At 49.4% G+C, this 15,481-nt stretch overlaps 1 protein-coding gene across 5 annotated transcripts in view; it reads right to left on the reverse strand.

Annotated features, from left to right (window-relative positions):
• ARHGAP22 (Rho GTPase activating protein 22) overlaps nucleotides 1–2,215 on the reverse strand; it is a 192,379-nt gene extending 190,164 nt beyond the window's left edge. For 4 of the 5 annotated variants that reach the window (XM_042241142.2, XM_004021555.6, XM_012105509.5 and 1 more), the window contains exon 1: nucleotides 2,099–2,215. The gene's annotated coding sequence lies outside the window, so the exon portion shown is untranslated. Of the gene's footprint in view, nucleotides 1–1,564; nucleotides 1,688–2,098 lie in introns of those variants that run through there. The other variant, XM_042241141.2, reaches the window with a different exon arrangement.
• Between the last annotated feature and the right edge of the window lie 13,266 nt (nucleotides 2,216–15,481).

The raw sequence follows: 15,481 nt of genomic DNA on the forward strand, positions 1-15,481 counted from the left end.
CTGAGTAGCTAACACTTTCACTTTACTCTTCAAAATATTATAATTTCAGCACATAACCAATAAAAGATTATTGATGAGAAAAAAAAATTGCTGGACACCAACTTCAGGAGCTAATACTTCCTCCTTCATGTGTAGCAGGAAGAAGAAACATATCCCCTCGTGAGCCTCTCAGAAGTGCTGGAAAGCTCTCTCTCTCTATTTCTTCAAACATCTCTTCCCTCATGACCTTGACTGGGCAAACAATCCATCCCTGAAACAATCCTGATGGTTGTGGAAAGTGGTGCGTGGACTGCCTAAAGCCACCTGGTCTCGTCTGCTGGGCGGCGCTGGCTTGCACCGTGCCTCTGGGCTGGTACAGAATAGAGGAAGACGCTGAGAGAGGCCAGGGCGCTGTGATCAAGATGAGGGGAGAAGGGCTCTGAAAATAGTGTCCCCTGCAGGGTGCTCGAAGGGGAAGGGAACTGAGACTGAGCCGTGTGTGTGTGTGTGTGTGTGTGTGTGTGATAACGTTAGTTCTTCCTCTTGGATGTGTTGATGGCCCTTCTTACCTTTCCCAGCCCCTGCCCTTCTCCTGGGCAAGTATGTCCCAATCTCAGCTCTGCTGTCTCAGAACAGAGGCCTCCCTGGGGCCTCTGTCCTACCTATGCCAGGCGCCTTGGGCAGGTCCCTGCCCCTCACTGCCCACTTGCACCAGGGGGGAATGGATGCATGTACGAGTGTGGGGGGCATGATTTGCGTCCTGAAGGTTCTGGTTGGAGGTGTGACCTTCACTGACCTCAGCCTGCAGTGGAATGACAAGGGGCACAGGCATCTGCTTTGAGGAAAACCTGGGTGGAAGGGCTGGTATGGTGGATTCTGCTCTCCAGCCGGGGGAGAGGGGCAAGAGAACTGCTCTCTAACCACCCACCCCAGCCCTTGCCTGCTCCTCATCCACCTTTCTCGGCAGCTGTGTTCCAGGGCAGGGGACAGCCCAGTTAAGCTCAGCACCGAAGGGGCACAGTTCCCCTGCCTGTGGCACTGTGCCCTGAAGAACAGTCCTGGAGAGCAAGCTGGGGGATGTCTCAGCCAGGAGCAGCTCTGGCTAGCACCGGCCTCATAGCCAACGGGCTCACTGTAGGGGTGGGTCTGGGAGCACCAGGTCTTCCTGGATTCAGGCCACTGTGCCCTGTACCTGGGCATCACCTCACCCACAGGCATTACTAATAATGACAGCTAGCACTTAGGCAGTGGCTATAGACCAAACACATTAACTTGACAGTAAATATTTCAGTGGGATTGTGAGTCACCCCAAGTCAGAGTTTAACACGGGGAAGGTGTGGGGATTCAAACCCAGATTGCTCTTGCATTCCCTGCCCTCCCGTCCTGCATGGTCCTAGACTGGCCTCCCCGTGGGTTCACCCTCTGGCTCCTCATTCATCTCCTAGCGGGCTCCCTGCTGCCAGCAGGTGTGAGCACAGCGCCCACGACACCCATCACCGGGGGGACATCTGGGCCCAGGAGGCAAGGGGCTGGCCCAGGTTTCCAGGAAAGCTGCCTGGCTCTTGCCAGGCCAGGGTCTGCTCACCTGGTATGGGGGAGCTGGACGCCTCCATTTCCCAGAACCTGTTCGGAGTTCCTTCTTTTTAAGACACTGCCTGGAGGAAGCGCCGGCTCCCTGCCCCCCCTCGTCACCCCGGAGGCCCTCCGTGGCCTTGGCCCTGCCCCCAGACCCCATGTGACCAGCGGGCAGGGGAGGCGGGCAGGACCAGGAGGAAGCTGCCCAGGACGAACATCGTCAGTCGGATCCAGGCTCCCCGGCTCCTCAGGGCCTCTGGGGATGGTGCGCTGATGGCCATCCTTGGCCTGCCAAGAGGCTGCCGCAGCCTCGGCTCAGGAAATATTCCACGGGTGCGGCTGACCTCTGCCAGGAAAGGATGGGGCAGGGCGGCTCGCAGTGGCGAGCCTGGGGTTTGACTTGGTGCAGCGCGCCCCCTGGTGGCCGCCCTCATGCACTGCTTCCCACGCCCCGGGACCTCTCCCTCGCAGCCCCATCTCTGCATCCCTCCCGGCCGCTGGACCCGCAAACGCCGACTCGCCCCACCCTCGTCTGTAGCCTCACCTTTCCTGGGGCCAGGGGCGGCTCGCAGGGTATACGGGCTTCCTGGGACTTCCTGTGCAGGCTTCCTCCGAGCAGAGCCCCTGAATTGCGCACAGCTGATCCAGTTCTGCCTGGAGCGAGGGGAGGAAGTTGGGGCCGCAGAAGTCATTAGCAGGGGAGGAGCCCGCAGGTTGCAGGGGGAGGAGCTGGGCCACTTTTCGAAGTCCCAGCATCGCCCAGATCTCCCCAGTCTGCGGACTGGGAAGCAGGTCGGAAACATTCCGTCCATTTCCCAAGGTGACAGATTGCATCTCTGAGGCTTGAAACCAAGGTCTGCAGCTGATTGCGAAGCTTTTGAAAATCAAGGCTGAGGAGGGAACTAGGCGGGTGGCCCTCCGTCTCCTGCCTCCAGAGGGGCCCTGGTCGGCAAAGAGCCCCCTTTGCCGAGAGTGGACTCAGAGTGGCCCCTCACTCTTGTCCTCCCTGACCAAGGCAGGGGGAGCTGGCCCTGGACTGGTAGCCCTGGAAAGCCTGATTCGGCATCTGGGCAGAGCGGGGGCTGGGGTGGAGGCTCCATCATTCCAGGCTCAGGGAGGGGACGATGGCCAAGGCGGGTGATCACTCACCCTAATCACTGCAATAACCTCTTGTCAGCCCTTGGGGACTGCTGGGAGTGGGGCGGGCTGGGCCATCACCCTAATCACTGCAATAACCTCTTGCCAGCCCTTGGGGACTGCTGGGAGTGGGGCCGGCTGGGCCATGGTGGAGATGCACCTCTGGCACAGGTAAGGAGGCCCATGACCTGAGCAAGGGCCAGAGCTCAGGGATCCTGAGGAGCAAGAAGTCATGTCCTGCTCTTGGCCTTCCTGGGGGGACTCAGCTGGAAAGCAGCGGACCAGGCCCTCTCTGTACTTGCGCCAAGGTGGGCTAATGCTCTGTCCAGGCCTTCTGGGGGAGACTGGAGCTGGCGTGGAAAGAACGACGCTGTTAGAGTCAAGCACCATTGAATTTGAGCCCTGTCGTGGACACTTCCCAGCTGGGTTAGTCACACTGTCTCTCTGCACCCCATTCCCAATCTGTAAAATAATAATAATAATATAGCTGACTCCAGGGTCTGTGGTGAGGATTGAGGAGCTAAGTCATGCAGAGAACTTGGTTACAGGCTGGTGCTAGTTCTCATGGCTGTGAGGCCTCAGCACTGAACAGGGACCCATGAAGGGCTGGTTTCCTCCATCTTCAGTGGCAGCATTAATTAAGGCAGTGTTTAGTTCTTAAACTGGGTTTCCTGCACAGTTTAATAAACTCTGTATTGTAATTTAACACAATAAATGAAAAAGTAAGCCCTTTTTAGAAGGTAGGATTACCACTTTAAAGTCAAACTCTCCCAAGTAATTTTAATGCCTGAGTTGGAATTTGTATTTAAAATCAAATTGGCGGCAGGTGACACAGAATGTGTCTGTAATGTTTAGCATGCTGGGCCCTGTGAAGCAGATCTCTGGGGGAGCCAACAGCCACCGTGTGGGACTCTTCTGAGACCTCCTGGGTGACTGGGCCAGGACCCACACCCTCAACAGGAATCTGTGCCCATCACTGAGTTAACTGGCTTCCATGAAAGGAAAAGTTCTGTGTAGGGGCTCTGTGGGCCTGAAACCCCCCAGAAATCAGGGTGACCACACAACAATCCTCTGGAGGCCTCTGTTCAGTGAGCCAGTGAACCCCAGCAGTCACAAATTCACCTAGAAAGACACTGTAAGTCACATTTCATTAAAAATTTCTAGGGGATTTTTGTTTGTTTGCTTTTTACCCAGCAAAGTTGTTTGATTTTTCTAGTTGCTATAAGTTATAAGCATTGGAAGGCTACATATTGTTTTATGAATTGAAGTATTGAAGTTGATGCTGGAGCCCAGAGATTGCTTCCCCCTTCTTTTGAAGAGGTTTCCCACTATTAGGTAGAAGAAACACTGGAACAAGGGGCCTTAGTGCCCCAGCCAAGAGTCCCACCTGAGAGCTATGGTAAAGCATCTTCCTCTCTTGTAAGGTTCTGGGGACCATCCCCCAGTGCTCACGTTGCTACTCACATACACATCCCAGCTTAGTAGACGGTGGTGGTCCAGTGGCTGAGCCTCTGTGCTCTCAATGCCCGGGGCCCAGGTTCAAGCCCTGGTTAGGGAACTAGGTCCCACATGCCACAGCTGAGAGTTCATGTGCCGCAGTGGAGGTTGAAGATCTCATGCGCTGCAACTGGAACCCGGTGCAGCCAAACAAACAAATACTAGGAAAAAAAGAAACACCAAGCCAATTATAATGTGAAAGTGTTCGTTGCTAGCCCACCAGGCTCCTCTGCCCATGGAGTTCTCCAGGCAAGAATCCTGGAGTGGGTAGCCGTTCCCTTCTCCAGGGGACCTTCCTGACCCAGGGATCAAACCCGGGTCTTCTGCGTTGCAGGCCGTTCCACCAGCGAAGCCCAGTTATAACAGGGGTGCCGGGTAACCCTGACTGTAGTTGGCAACTGTGGCCGCGAGATGGCGGGCTCCACACACGGCTTCCAGCACTCCTGGGCTTTTCAGCGGTGAGCCGCCACCAACGTGAGGAGGCCCTTCTGTGCGGGTGGGAGAGGCTCTGTGGCCTCAGGGAGCTGAGGAGTCACCTGCGCAGCACCTATGATGCAGGGAAACGCATGCTCCTGGGGGAGTTCAGGGCTGGGACTAGGGGAAGGCACGTGAGGCGTGTAGGGTACAAATTTTAAGGAGGCTGTGTGTGCCTCACTTGCTTCATCCAGGCCCCGGGTCCACGGAGCTGGGACGGGTATGTGAGTAGCAACATGGGCACCGGGAAATGGTCCCCAGGACCACAGCGCAGAGGAAGGCGCTTTCCTATAGCTCTTGTGGCTGGGCGCTGAGGCCTGCTGCCCTCGCGGTGCGGCCAGGACCGTCAGCTGTGCTTTCTGGGAGGGACTAGCAGGATGCGCAGGGTGCTGCCCCACCCCAATCCCGCTCGAGTCAGCGGGACGGTGGCAGGCGGAGGCCGCGGGCTGCGGAGCGCCGCCCTGGAGGCCCCTCTGCTGGCCTGCAGCGCCCCGCGGCTCCGCTGAGACAGAGGAGGAACGGCTGTGTTCTACCAGAAGCACCGTGGCGCTGGCAGCTGTGGCAGGTGGGTCTCTGCCCGTGGGCTGAGTCCTCGGTATCACTGATGACACTGAGAAAAAGCAGCGGGCAGGGTGGCCCCTGGAAGCTGGGTGAGAAGAGCCGATCGGTGAAGAAGGCATGGGGTGTCGGCTGTACCGGTGGAGGAAGAAGTCAGCAGACATTTTGGTAAGTCTAAATCATCATTATGTGTAAAAGAAATGAGAGTAGCGAATCAAGGTGGGGGTGTGAGGAACAGGGTGGAAACAAAATCGCATAAGACACGGTAGCCAATTCTGAGCACCTGCAGCAAGACGGGGAGAGTCGGAGCGCTGAGACTCCGGGGACTTGGCTTTGCTCTGGTGAGCACTGTCCAATATGGATACAAGCTGAGCCACGCATGTAATTAAAACTTTGTTAGCAGTCACCTTCAAAAGAGAAGGAGGTGAAATTAGTTTAATATATTTTATTTAACTCAAAATTTGCAAAGTTTTATAAATTCAACATGTAATCAATATAAATATTACTCTGAAAGATTTTATATTCTTCATATACTAATTTTTCCAAGATCTGGTATGTTATTTACATTTATAATGTAAATCTCAATTTAGATGCTAAATTTCCATTGAAATATTTCACCTATATTTAGATTTCACCAAAGTTAGTGTTGAAAGAGGTGATTCATCTATCCAAATTGCTCCAAACATTTGTAAAAGCTTTTCAATAACTGGATTGTGTATCAATTTTAAATTTATAATTTATTTATTTTTTTTTTACTAGATCACTTTCTAACACCGCACACAAAAATAAACTCAAAATGGATTAAAGATCTAAATGTAAGATCAGAAACTATAAAACTCCTAGAGGAGAACATAGGCAAAACACTCTCAGACATAAATCACAGCAGGATCCTCTATGATCCACCTCCCAGAATTCTGGAAATAAAAGCAAAAATAAACAAATGGGATCTAATTAAAATTAAAAGCTTCTGCACAACAAAGGAAAATATAAGCAAGGTGAAAAGACAGCCTTCTGAATGGGAGAAAATAATAGCAAATGAAGCAACTGACAAACAACTAATCTCAAAAATATACAAGCAACTTATGCAGCTCAATTCCAGAAAAATAAACGACCCAATCACAAAATGGGCCAAAGAACTAAATAGACATTTCTCCAAAGAAGACATACGGATGGCTAACAAACACATGAAAAGATGCTCAACATCACTCATTATCAGAGAAATGCAAATCAAAACCACAATGAGGTACCACTTCACACCAGTCAGAATGGCGGCGATCCAAAAATCTGCAAGCAATAAATGCTGGAGAGGGTGTGGAGAAAAGGGAACCCTCCTACACTGTTGGTGGGAATGCAAACTAGTACAGCCACTATGGAGAACAGTGTGGAGATTCCTTAAAAAATTGCAAATAGAACTACCTTATGACCCAGCAATCCCACTTCTGGGCATACACACCGAGGAAACCAGAATTGAAAGAGACGCATGTACCCCAATGTTCATCGCAGCACTGTTTATAATAGCCAGGACATGGAAACAACCTAGATGTCCATCAGCAGATGAATGGATAAGAAAGCTGTGGTACATATACACAATGGAGTATTACTCAGCCGTTAAAAAGAATTCATTTGAATCAGTTCTGATGAGATGGATGAAACTGGAGCCGATTATACAGAGTGAAGTAAGCCAGAAAGAAAAACACCAATACAGTATACTAACACATATATATGGAATTTAAGAAGATGGCAATGACGACCCTGTATGCAAGACAGGGAAAGAGACACAGATGTGTATAACGGACTTTTGGACTCAGAGGGGGAGGGAGAGGGTGGGATGATTTGGGAGAATGACATTCTAACATGTATACTATCATGTGAATTGAATCGCCAGTCTATGTCTGACGCAGGATGCAGCATGCTTGGGGCTGGTGCATGGGGATGACCCAGAAAGATGTTCTGGGGAGGGAGGTGGGAGGGGGTTCATGTTTGGGAATGCATGTAAGAATTAAAGATTTTAAAATTTAAAAAATAAAAAACTAAAATTTAAAAAAATAAATAAATAAATAAATAAAATTATAATTTAAATTCATTAAAATAAAAGTAAATGGTTTGGTTGATACCATTTCAACTGCTAAATAGCCAAAGGAGGCTAAGCCCTACTGTATTGCACAGTGAGGCACTAGACATTTTAAAGTCAAATATGAATGCTAAAATTTGAAGAGTAACAGGTGAAGGAGCAGAATATCTAACTCCTAAACCAGTAGAGGGAGATAGAGACAGAAAAAAGGACTAATACATTCAACAGGAGGAAGAAAGGGGGGAAAAACCTGAAAGGACAATCATGGCAAAGGAAAACCCCAAAGAAGAAAGTAAAATATAGGTGTAACTCTCTCAGTATCATAGTGGATGTAAATAGATTAAGCTCACATATTAAAAGCTAGAGATACTTAGGTTTGATTTTAAAATTATAGCTGTATGCAGAAGACTTAAACTATATGAACACAGAAATATTGAAAATAAATGAATTAAAAAGGATACACCAGCCAAATACTAGCTACAAGAAAACTTTGTAGTAATACTAATATGAAATAGAATCAGGAAAGAGCTTTATTGAGGACAACGATTGTCAACACAAGATGATAAGAGGAACAAGTCTCAGAGATGCAAAAGTCTTGAACCTATAAGCACCTAATAGCAAAGCCTGGGAGGCAGAAAAGCAATCAGATGAGCCAGTTTCCTGGTTTTGATATAGCAGTATGTTTACTTGAGATGTAGTCACTGGGGGAGACTAGGGGAAAGGTATTGGGAACTCTGGGTAATTTTTACAACTTCCTGTGAATCTATTATCATTTCAAAATGAAAAGTTTAAAACATAGAATATAAAATAGTGAATACTCACTAAAAGCAACTATATACATTCCTAATCTATTATGTATGCACATAGAAAGGTCATCTTAGGATGTTAAAACTTTGCTAATGTGTATTATTAATCATCCTTTTAAAGATTTCTCTAAAGATCAAAAGGCAAAATGCATATGATAATTAGTATATATAATTCCCCTTCTCCCATCAAGAGGTGGGACATGATGCTCTGAAATTTCTGCGCATAGCCTCTAAGAAATCTGTCATCTTCATTTTCTCTCCCTGGGAGTTCAGCTGCCCTGTGGTTTAAAGCGTGTGTTCTAGTGCAGTGAGTGATGAGAGGCCATGTGGGGAAGGAAAAGTTGTCAGGAGCACCGAGGTAGCAGTCTTGTGAATAAAGATTCTTGGATATTCCAGCCCCTCCCAGCCCCCGAGTGAATGCAGGCGGTGGCCCCCAGCCCGCACTATGTGGAGTGAAAGAACTGCCCAGCTGAGCCCTGGCTGCTTCCTGTCCCATGGAATCGTGTGATACGATAAACAGCTACTCTTTTAAGCCATTATATTTGTCACACACCAGTAGATATCTGAGACACTCTTTGATAAAACTTGGAAACATTGACAATTTAACATTTAACTGAGCACCTACTGTTTGCCAGGTTCTGTGCTCCAGGCAGGGGGTACGGAATGAGCAAGAAAAAGTCCCTGACTCAAGAGCTCACAGACTGGGAAAGCAAGGAGGCAACGCTAACAGCGATTCGCAGAACAGACACAGGGGGGCAAGCGTAAGGCGCTCTAGGGGCAGGGGAGGAGAAAGACTCCTACCCCAGAAAGGCAGGAGTGGGGATAAGACATCTCTCCCTGTTGCTCCACCCTGCGATGACTGCTAGGGGCATTCTGTGACATGTCCCTTCAGTATATTATGTGGACAGATTTTGCCACGAATGCAACAATAATGCTGGTTATAGATAACGCGGAAGACTTGCCATATACCAGGTGCTGAGAATCCCCACTGTCCTCACACCCACCCATGAAGAAGGGTATGGCTGGGGCCCCTCGTGCCGATGAGAAAGCTGAGGCTTAAGGAGCTGACGTGACTTGCCCAAGGTCAGGCAGCTAACGAGGTGTGGAGGCAGGACTCAACCCAGGTGCTCTGATCCCAGGGCCAGTCTCACAGCCATAACGCCGCCAACCTGCTCCTCGTTCTTGTTTAGTCACCGTGGGCGTGCTAAGCCACTCAGTCGTGTCCGACTCTTTGTGACCCTGTGGACTGTAGCCCTCCAGGCTCCTCTGTCCATGGGATTCTCCAGGCAAGGATACTGGAGTGGGTTGCCATGCCCTCCTCCAGGGGATCTTCCCGGCCCAGGGATTGAACCTGTGTCTCCTGATTGACAGGTGGATTCTTTACCACTGAACCACCTAGGAAGCCCCAGTCTGCTCCTTAGGTGAACATATAAATCAAGCATTTCATCATGGTACTAAAAATAACATCTGAAATGGCGTGTTAATGATGGTATAACAGGTTGTTTTAACGTCTCCTATAGTCGAACAGTTCACATCATTTCCAGCATGCAGAGAGTATTTACACACAGATGCTTGCTTTCGTGTTCATTTATGTCCCCACCTTCCTCCATTATTTTAGAAAGATTTGAGGTAGATATATAAGAAATGTTTTCTGAATAGTGGGTCATTTCCTTAGGAAAGGTTCACAGAAGGGTACATAAAATGGAGTTTGGGGTTTTCCTAAAAGAGGGTCTGAAGGAAAAGGGCAGTCTCTGTGGGTCATAGCCACACAGTCATGTCCACCCCAAGCAGCGAGCGATCATTCCCACATTTCGTGGTTCTCCAGAAGGACAGAAAGGTGCCTCTTCAGAGGACCCTGCCAGAGTGAGCTGTAATGAAACTGCCTGTCAGTGTTCTTCAGAGCCTGGTGAACCCGCAGCTGAGGTGTGAGGATTCAAATGTGCTCCCTGGGCTGGCGCCCCACTGGGTGTGAGCAGGAAGCAGAAGCGGCCTTGCCTCCCGTCCCGTCCTCATGCTTCAGGGTCAGGCCAGCCTCCGCAACGGCTCCGGCGCTGGCAGCTTCCCGTGGTCTCTGGGGGAGCCTGGCAGTGGGGGACCCTGTGTTGTTTGGGCTACAGGTTCTGTTGGCAGTTGGTGGTGGGGGCAGGGACCTGCCTTCAGAAGCAAGCCCTTCCACTGCGCCTGCACACACTCACAGATGCCCCAGCAGGCCAAGGGGGAGGGATCGGCAGCCCCATTTTAGAGATGTGTGGGTGAAGGCTCAGAGAGGCGTGACCTGCCCAGCCAGCACTGCTGTCTCCCAGCCTTTATTTCCCTGTCCTCCATGAAGAGTCCTGGCTGTCCTTCTGATGAGTGCTATGGCCCCTGGGACCACACTGGCCCTGGAGCATGGGAGAAGGCGTTTCTCTCCATTTTCTCCTAATTTCCTATGTGATATAATGGTGGAAGCAGCGAGCCTCTGAGATAGAGCTGTGCTGGTAAACGCTAACAACTGGCTCTTGAACAATCTATCTGCCTAAGTTTATTATAAATTTTACTGATGTGTGCCACATAATTTAGAAATAATAAGGAAATATATGATTTTCTATTGCAAATTCTATATGGCTGATTGATTCTTATAGAAAATACTCATTAATTTTTGCCAAACTCTTGACTATGTAGCCAAGATATAGTCTCAGTTAACCTTATTTGACAAATGGAGTTGCATCCTGATACACAAGGCTTTGCCAAATAATTTCTTATCATTAAGTGTAATATGTAAAACTATTTCTCATCCTCATACAGATTATATTCCCTAAACAGTTTTCAGATTTAGCACTATGTACGTCAGAACTTTCCTCCATTGCCAATGCTCTGAGTGACTTTGTTGAACTGGATAATTATTTTCAGATGCTGGAAAAATATTTTCTCAGTTTTTTAAGTGCTATTCACAACACGATAGCTATAGACTCAGCACAATTTAAATTTTATCTACGTTACTAATACAGAATGCTGAGCTGGATGAAGCACAAGCTGGAATCAAGATTGCAGGGAGAAATATCCATAACCTCATATATGCAGATGACACCACCCTTATGGCAGAAAGCAAAGAAGAACTAAAGAGCCTCTTGATGAAGGTGAAAGAGCAGAGTAAAAAAACTGGCTTAAAACTCAACATCCATAACTAAGATCATGGCATCTGGTCCCATCTCTTCATGGCAAATAGTTGGGGAAACAATGGAGATAATGAGCGACTTTATTTTGGGGGGCTCCCAAATCACTGCAGATAGTGATTGCAGCCATGAAATTAAAAGACGCTTGCTCCTTGGAAGAAAAGCTATGACAAACTTAGATAGTGTATTAAAAAGCAGAGACATTAGTTTGCTGACAAAGGTCCATCTAGTCAAAGCTATGGCTTTTCCAATAGTCATGTATGGATGTGAGAGTTGGACCATAAAGAAAGCTGAACGCCAAAGAATTGATGCTTTTGAACTATGGTGTTGGACAAGACTCTTGAGAGTCTCTTGGACAATAAGGAGATCCAACCAGTCAATCCTAAATGAAATCAACCTTGAATATTCATTAGAAGGACTGATGCTGAACCTGAAGCTCCAATAATTTGGCTACTTGATACGAAGAGCTGACTCATTGAAAAAGACCCTGATGCTGGAAAAGATTGAGGGCAGGAGGAGAAGGGGACGACAGAGGATGAGATGGTTGGATGGCATCACCGACTCAATGGACATGAGTTTGAACAAACTCCAGGAGATGGTGAAGGACAGGGAAGCCTGGTGTGCTGCAGTCCATGGGGTCACAAAGAGTTGGACACGACTGAGCAACTGAACAACATTACTAATGCTTTCTCCACTACTGTCTTAAGGTCAGTCAACAAAACGATAATTTAAGCACTTGTTGGCAGCATTTTCCAGTTTCCATAGTGTAAATTCTCCCACTGTGGCCAGCTTAAAAAATACCAGCATGGCATCCCTAAGTGCAGAGTTGGGAGGGGTGCATCAGGGCACCGTTATAGAGCATGCCCACCACGCAGCTGTGTGAGGCGCTGGTGGCCGCAACAGAACCCAAGGCCAATGTAACTAAATGAGTTGATTCTGAGTACTTACTACCTTTGTTTTAAATATGATTTGTCTATTGATAAGTTTATATAGCATGTAGTTAACTGTGAAGCGTTAATAACACAGGAATATTTTCCTTTTCTCTGAGTCAATCATTTTTTTGGTTCTAGAGTGAATATTTGAAACCACAATATTGTCAATGTGGTTTATTCATTTTCTAGTTTTTAGAGTCAGTGTATGGATAAAGCAAGGAAGATTCTTTTAGTTAGCTAACAGAAATATTTTAAACCGTGATGATATGAAAACAATGATATAAGAAGCAAAAATAAGGGGAGGGGGAAAGAAAGAAGACTAGCTAAGCTAGTGTCCTGGTCTTGCAGAGCAGCAAACAGTCTTAATGTAGTTCACGGAAAAGTGAACATACTGTTCAAAGCCAGAAAGGAAATTATAGCGGGAATTATAAAAATGCAATGAACAAAGCTGGAAAGGCAACATTTAGAGGAATAAAAAATAAAATTACAAATCAGGAAGGCATATAGGAGAGTGAAAAAATAGTGTAAGCATGCTAATTTTCTTATTTTTCAAGTCTGCAGGTCTAAAGTTACATTCTAAAATTAATCCTAAAGGCAAAGTGTTAAAGTTGTAACGGTAACCATCAGAAGATCGAAAAGCAATTGCTTTTAGTCATTATTTGGGCAAAGGGGAGAACGATCATAGACAAAAGGGAAAGTACTTTTTATGTTCTTATAAACTGAATTTTACTTCCATGTGTAGGTATAATTTTACAAGTAAAAATTACCAAAAAACAAAAACATAAGTACTGTTAAAAACAGGGGCTCAGATGGTAAAGAATCTGCCTGAAGTACAGGAGACCCGGGTTCCATCCCCTGGAGAAGGGAATGGCAACCCGCTCCGCGAAATCTCATGGACAGAGAAGCCTGGCAGGCTCCAGACCATGGGGTTGCAAAGAGTCAGACTCGACTAAACGACTTTCACCTTCACTTTGCACTGTTTAAAAAAAAAAGCAACTTCTGACCTGGCCTATATATTTTGAGGTAATCCCTTTTACAGTATAGTTTGCTTTCGACCACATATGCAAACATCCCGAAAGGCCTGAAGTCATATTCAATCCCTCTTTCCAGTCTCCAGGGGCTCCACCTCTGCTCGCCAGCCAGGGGGATTCTCCTGTGACACAGGGGAGTGGCCACACATGTTCACAACGCTCTGCACATTGTACTTAGCCATGCGATGCAATCTTAGAAATTATTCTTCATGACCCTGAATTCGTGTGCATGGAAAGTCCAGGGTGGTTAGACTCCTTATCCAGAGCCCTGCGTTTTGGCGGCTTATTATGGCAAGTTCCTGTTTCGCTCGTCTCTCCTCCCCTCCGGGAAACGCTGTGCTTCCCCGTGTAAGAAGTCCATATGCCTAAGGCTCCCACCTTAGAGAACCTCACGGCTCCCAGTACCTCCAGCAGGGGGCAGTATACAGCCTGGAGGAGGGGGCCGGTTTCCCAGAAATTTAGGGGCAGGGCGGGGCGAGGAAGGACCCCCTCCCCACCACCCCGCCCCTTGTTAGTCCCTTGAGGTCCCTCGAATTGTTCTCTGTAGTCACCCCAAGCAGGGCCCGAATGGGAAGGGGAGGGTGCCCTGACCTGCCAGCTTTACATAGTGACGTACATTTAATTCTCATCAACACGCAACCCCTATGACATTGCTTTAATTGTCTTCATTTTCAGATGAGGAAACAGTCTCAGCGCAGTTAAGGAATGTCTTCCCTCCTGCTCTTCCCCGTGCGCTCCCCAGCACGGTGTGGCTGGTCCTGGACCCGTCCCTTCCCCGGGCAGGCCTCGTGGTCTGGGAGTGGGGGTGGGGGTGGGGGCGGGGGAGAGCACAGGTCCATGTGAGCCCACAGCCTCTGGTGGGAAATGTGGCCGCCCTGCTCCTGCTGGTGCGTGGCGCTCACGCTGACCTCTTGCGCAAGGTCTTGATCTGCAGGGCACGTCCGGGAGCTGCGCCTGAGCGGAGGCCCGCAGGGGCCGCAGACCACCTGGCAAGGTGGCTGCTGAAGCGTGCAGCCAGCCCCACCTGCAGTACCCCGTGCGCGCCTCTTCCACTGTAACCGAAAGTTCCTACCCGGAGGGGGCTGTGCCAAAGCAGAGGGGCCCCCAGGAAGGCTGTGGAAGCATTGGGGTCTGCGCCCTGAGACACAGGACACAGGACCCCAGGACTGGCCCTGGGACGTGATACAGCTGCTTCCCTCCCTTTACATCATCTCATCAATCTTGGCAGGAGCTAGCAGGCAGGCTCCTCCACAGAGAGGCATCCGACCTTGACAGACAGAGTTCACACCTCCAAGAACGGAAGCTCGCTCACTCTGCCCTTTCTGCTCCACCGCCCTGCCTCTCAGCGATGTTCTTGGGGAAGGGTGGGGAAGTGCTGCTGAGCTCACCCAGCCCTTCCGAACCCACCAGCCTCAGCCTCCCAGGCCTGGGGCTCTCGCTCCCTCCAGAGTCAGCCATGGGAGCGTGTTACTCAGCATCTCCTCCAGCTCAAGGAGAAAACATGTTTGGCTGTCTCAGCAGTGACTGGCTGCAGATGACCACTTTGGGGGTGAGCATCTGGCTGGGGTGCAGACAGGAAGACTCACAGATGAAACAGCCTCTCCTGCACCCCTTCCCCCTCCATGCCATTGTAGCTGGGCTGCCAGGTTCACCCAGCGTGAGATGGGTGGGCACTTCCCCCGCCAGCGATTGTTCAGACCAGGGGCCTGACCCACTGGCCACTTCCCAGGTCCCATCTGGGCCACGTTTGGTTGGTCCAGGTGTTGTTCCCTGATCCAAACAGAGATGGGGAGTAGAGAGCATCTCTGTGAGGCTGGACCTCATGTGAGGAGGACCTGGGGCTGTGTTCTGCTGTGCGTGCTGTGAGCCAGGGAGGGAGCCAGCCAGTCCCTCATGTGGAAAGATGCACAGGGTGGGAAGTAGAGAACAGTGCCTCCTGCTTGCCAGGACCAAGCCAGCCACTAGCTTTCCGTGCCCCCCACCAAAAACCTACCCAGTAAGTTGTGTAGAAGAAGCACCAAGAGTCCAGGTAGCTGGGTGGGGGTTGGGGGGCCAGGGTGTCAAGGACACACCTCCCATCCAGACCGTTCCTAAGGCTTCACTAAGGAGAGTGGAGCAAAGTCTTATCTCTGGAAACTATCTCTTCGTTCTATACTCCAGCCTCCCTCCAAGATGTCCAAGCCACCATGCCCAGGCACCGCCGCCCACCAGCGTCCTCACTTAGCGCATGCCCATGGAGTCAGTCCTAGTTCTCAGCCTGGCCTCTGAG

Source organism: Ovis aries, chromosome 25 (genome assembly GCF_016772045.2).
Source record: "Ovis aries strain OAR_USU_Benz2616 breed Rambouillet chromosome 25, ARS-UI_Ramb_v3.0, whole genome shotgun sequence".
Taxonomy (NCBI): domain Eukaryota; kingdom Metazoa; phylum Chordata; class Mammalia; order Artiodactyla; family Bovidae; genus Ovis; species Ovis aries.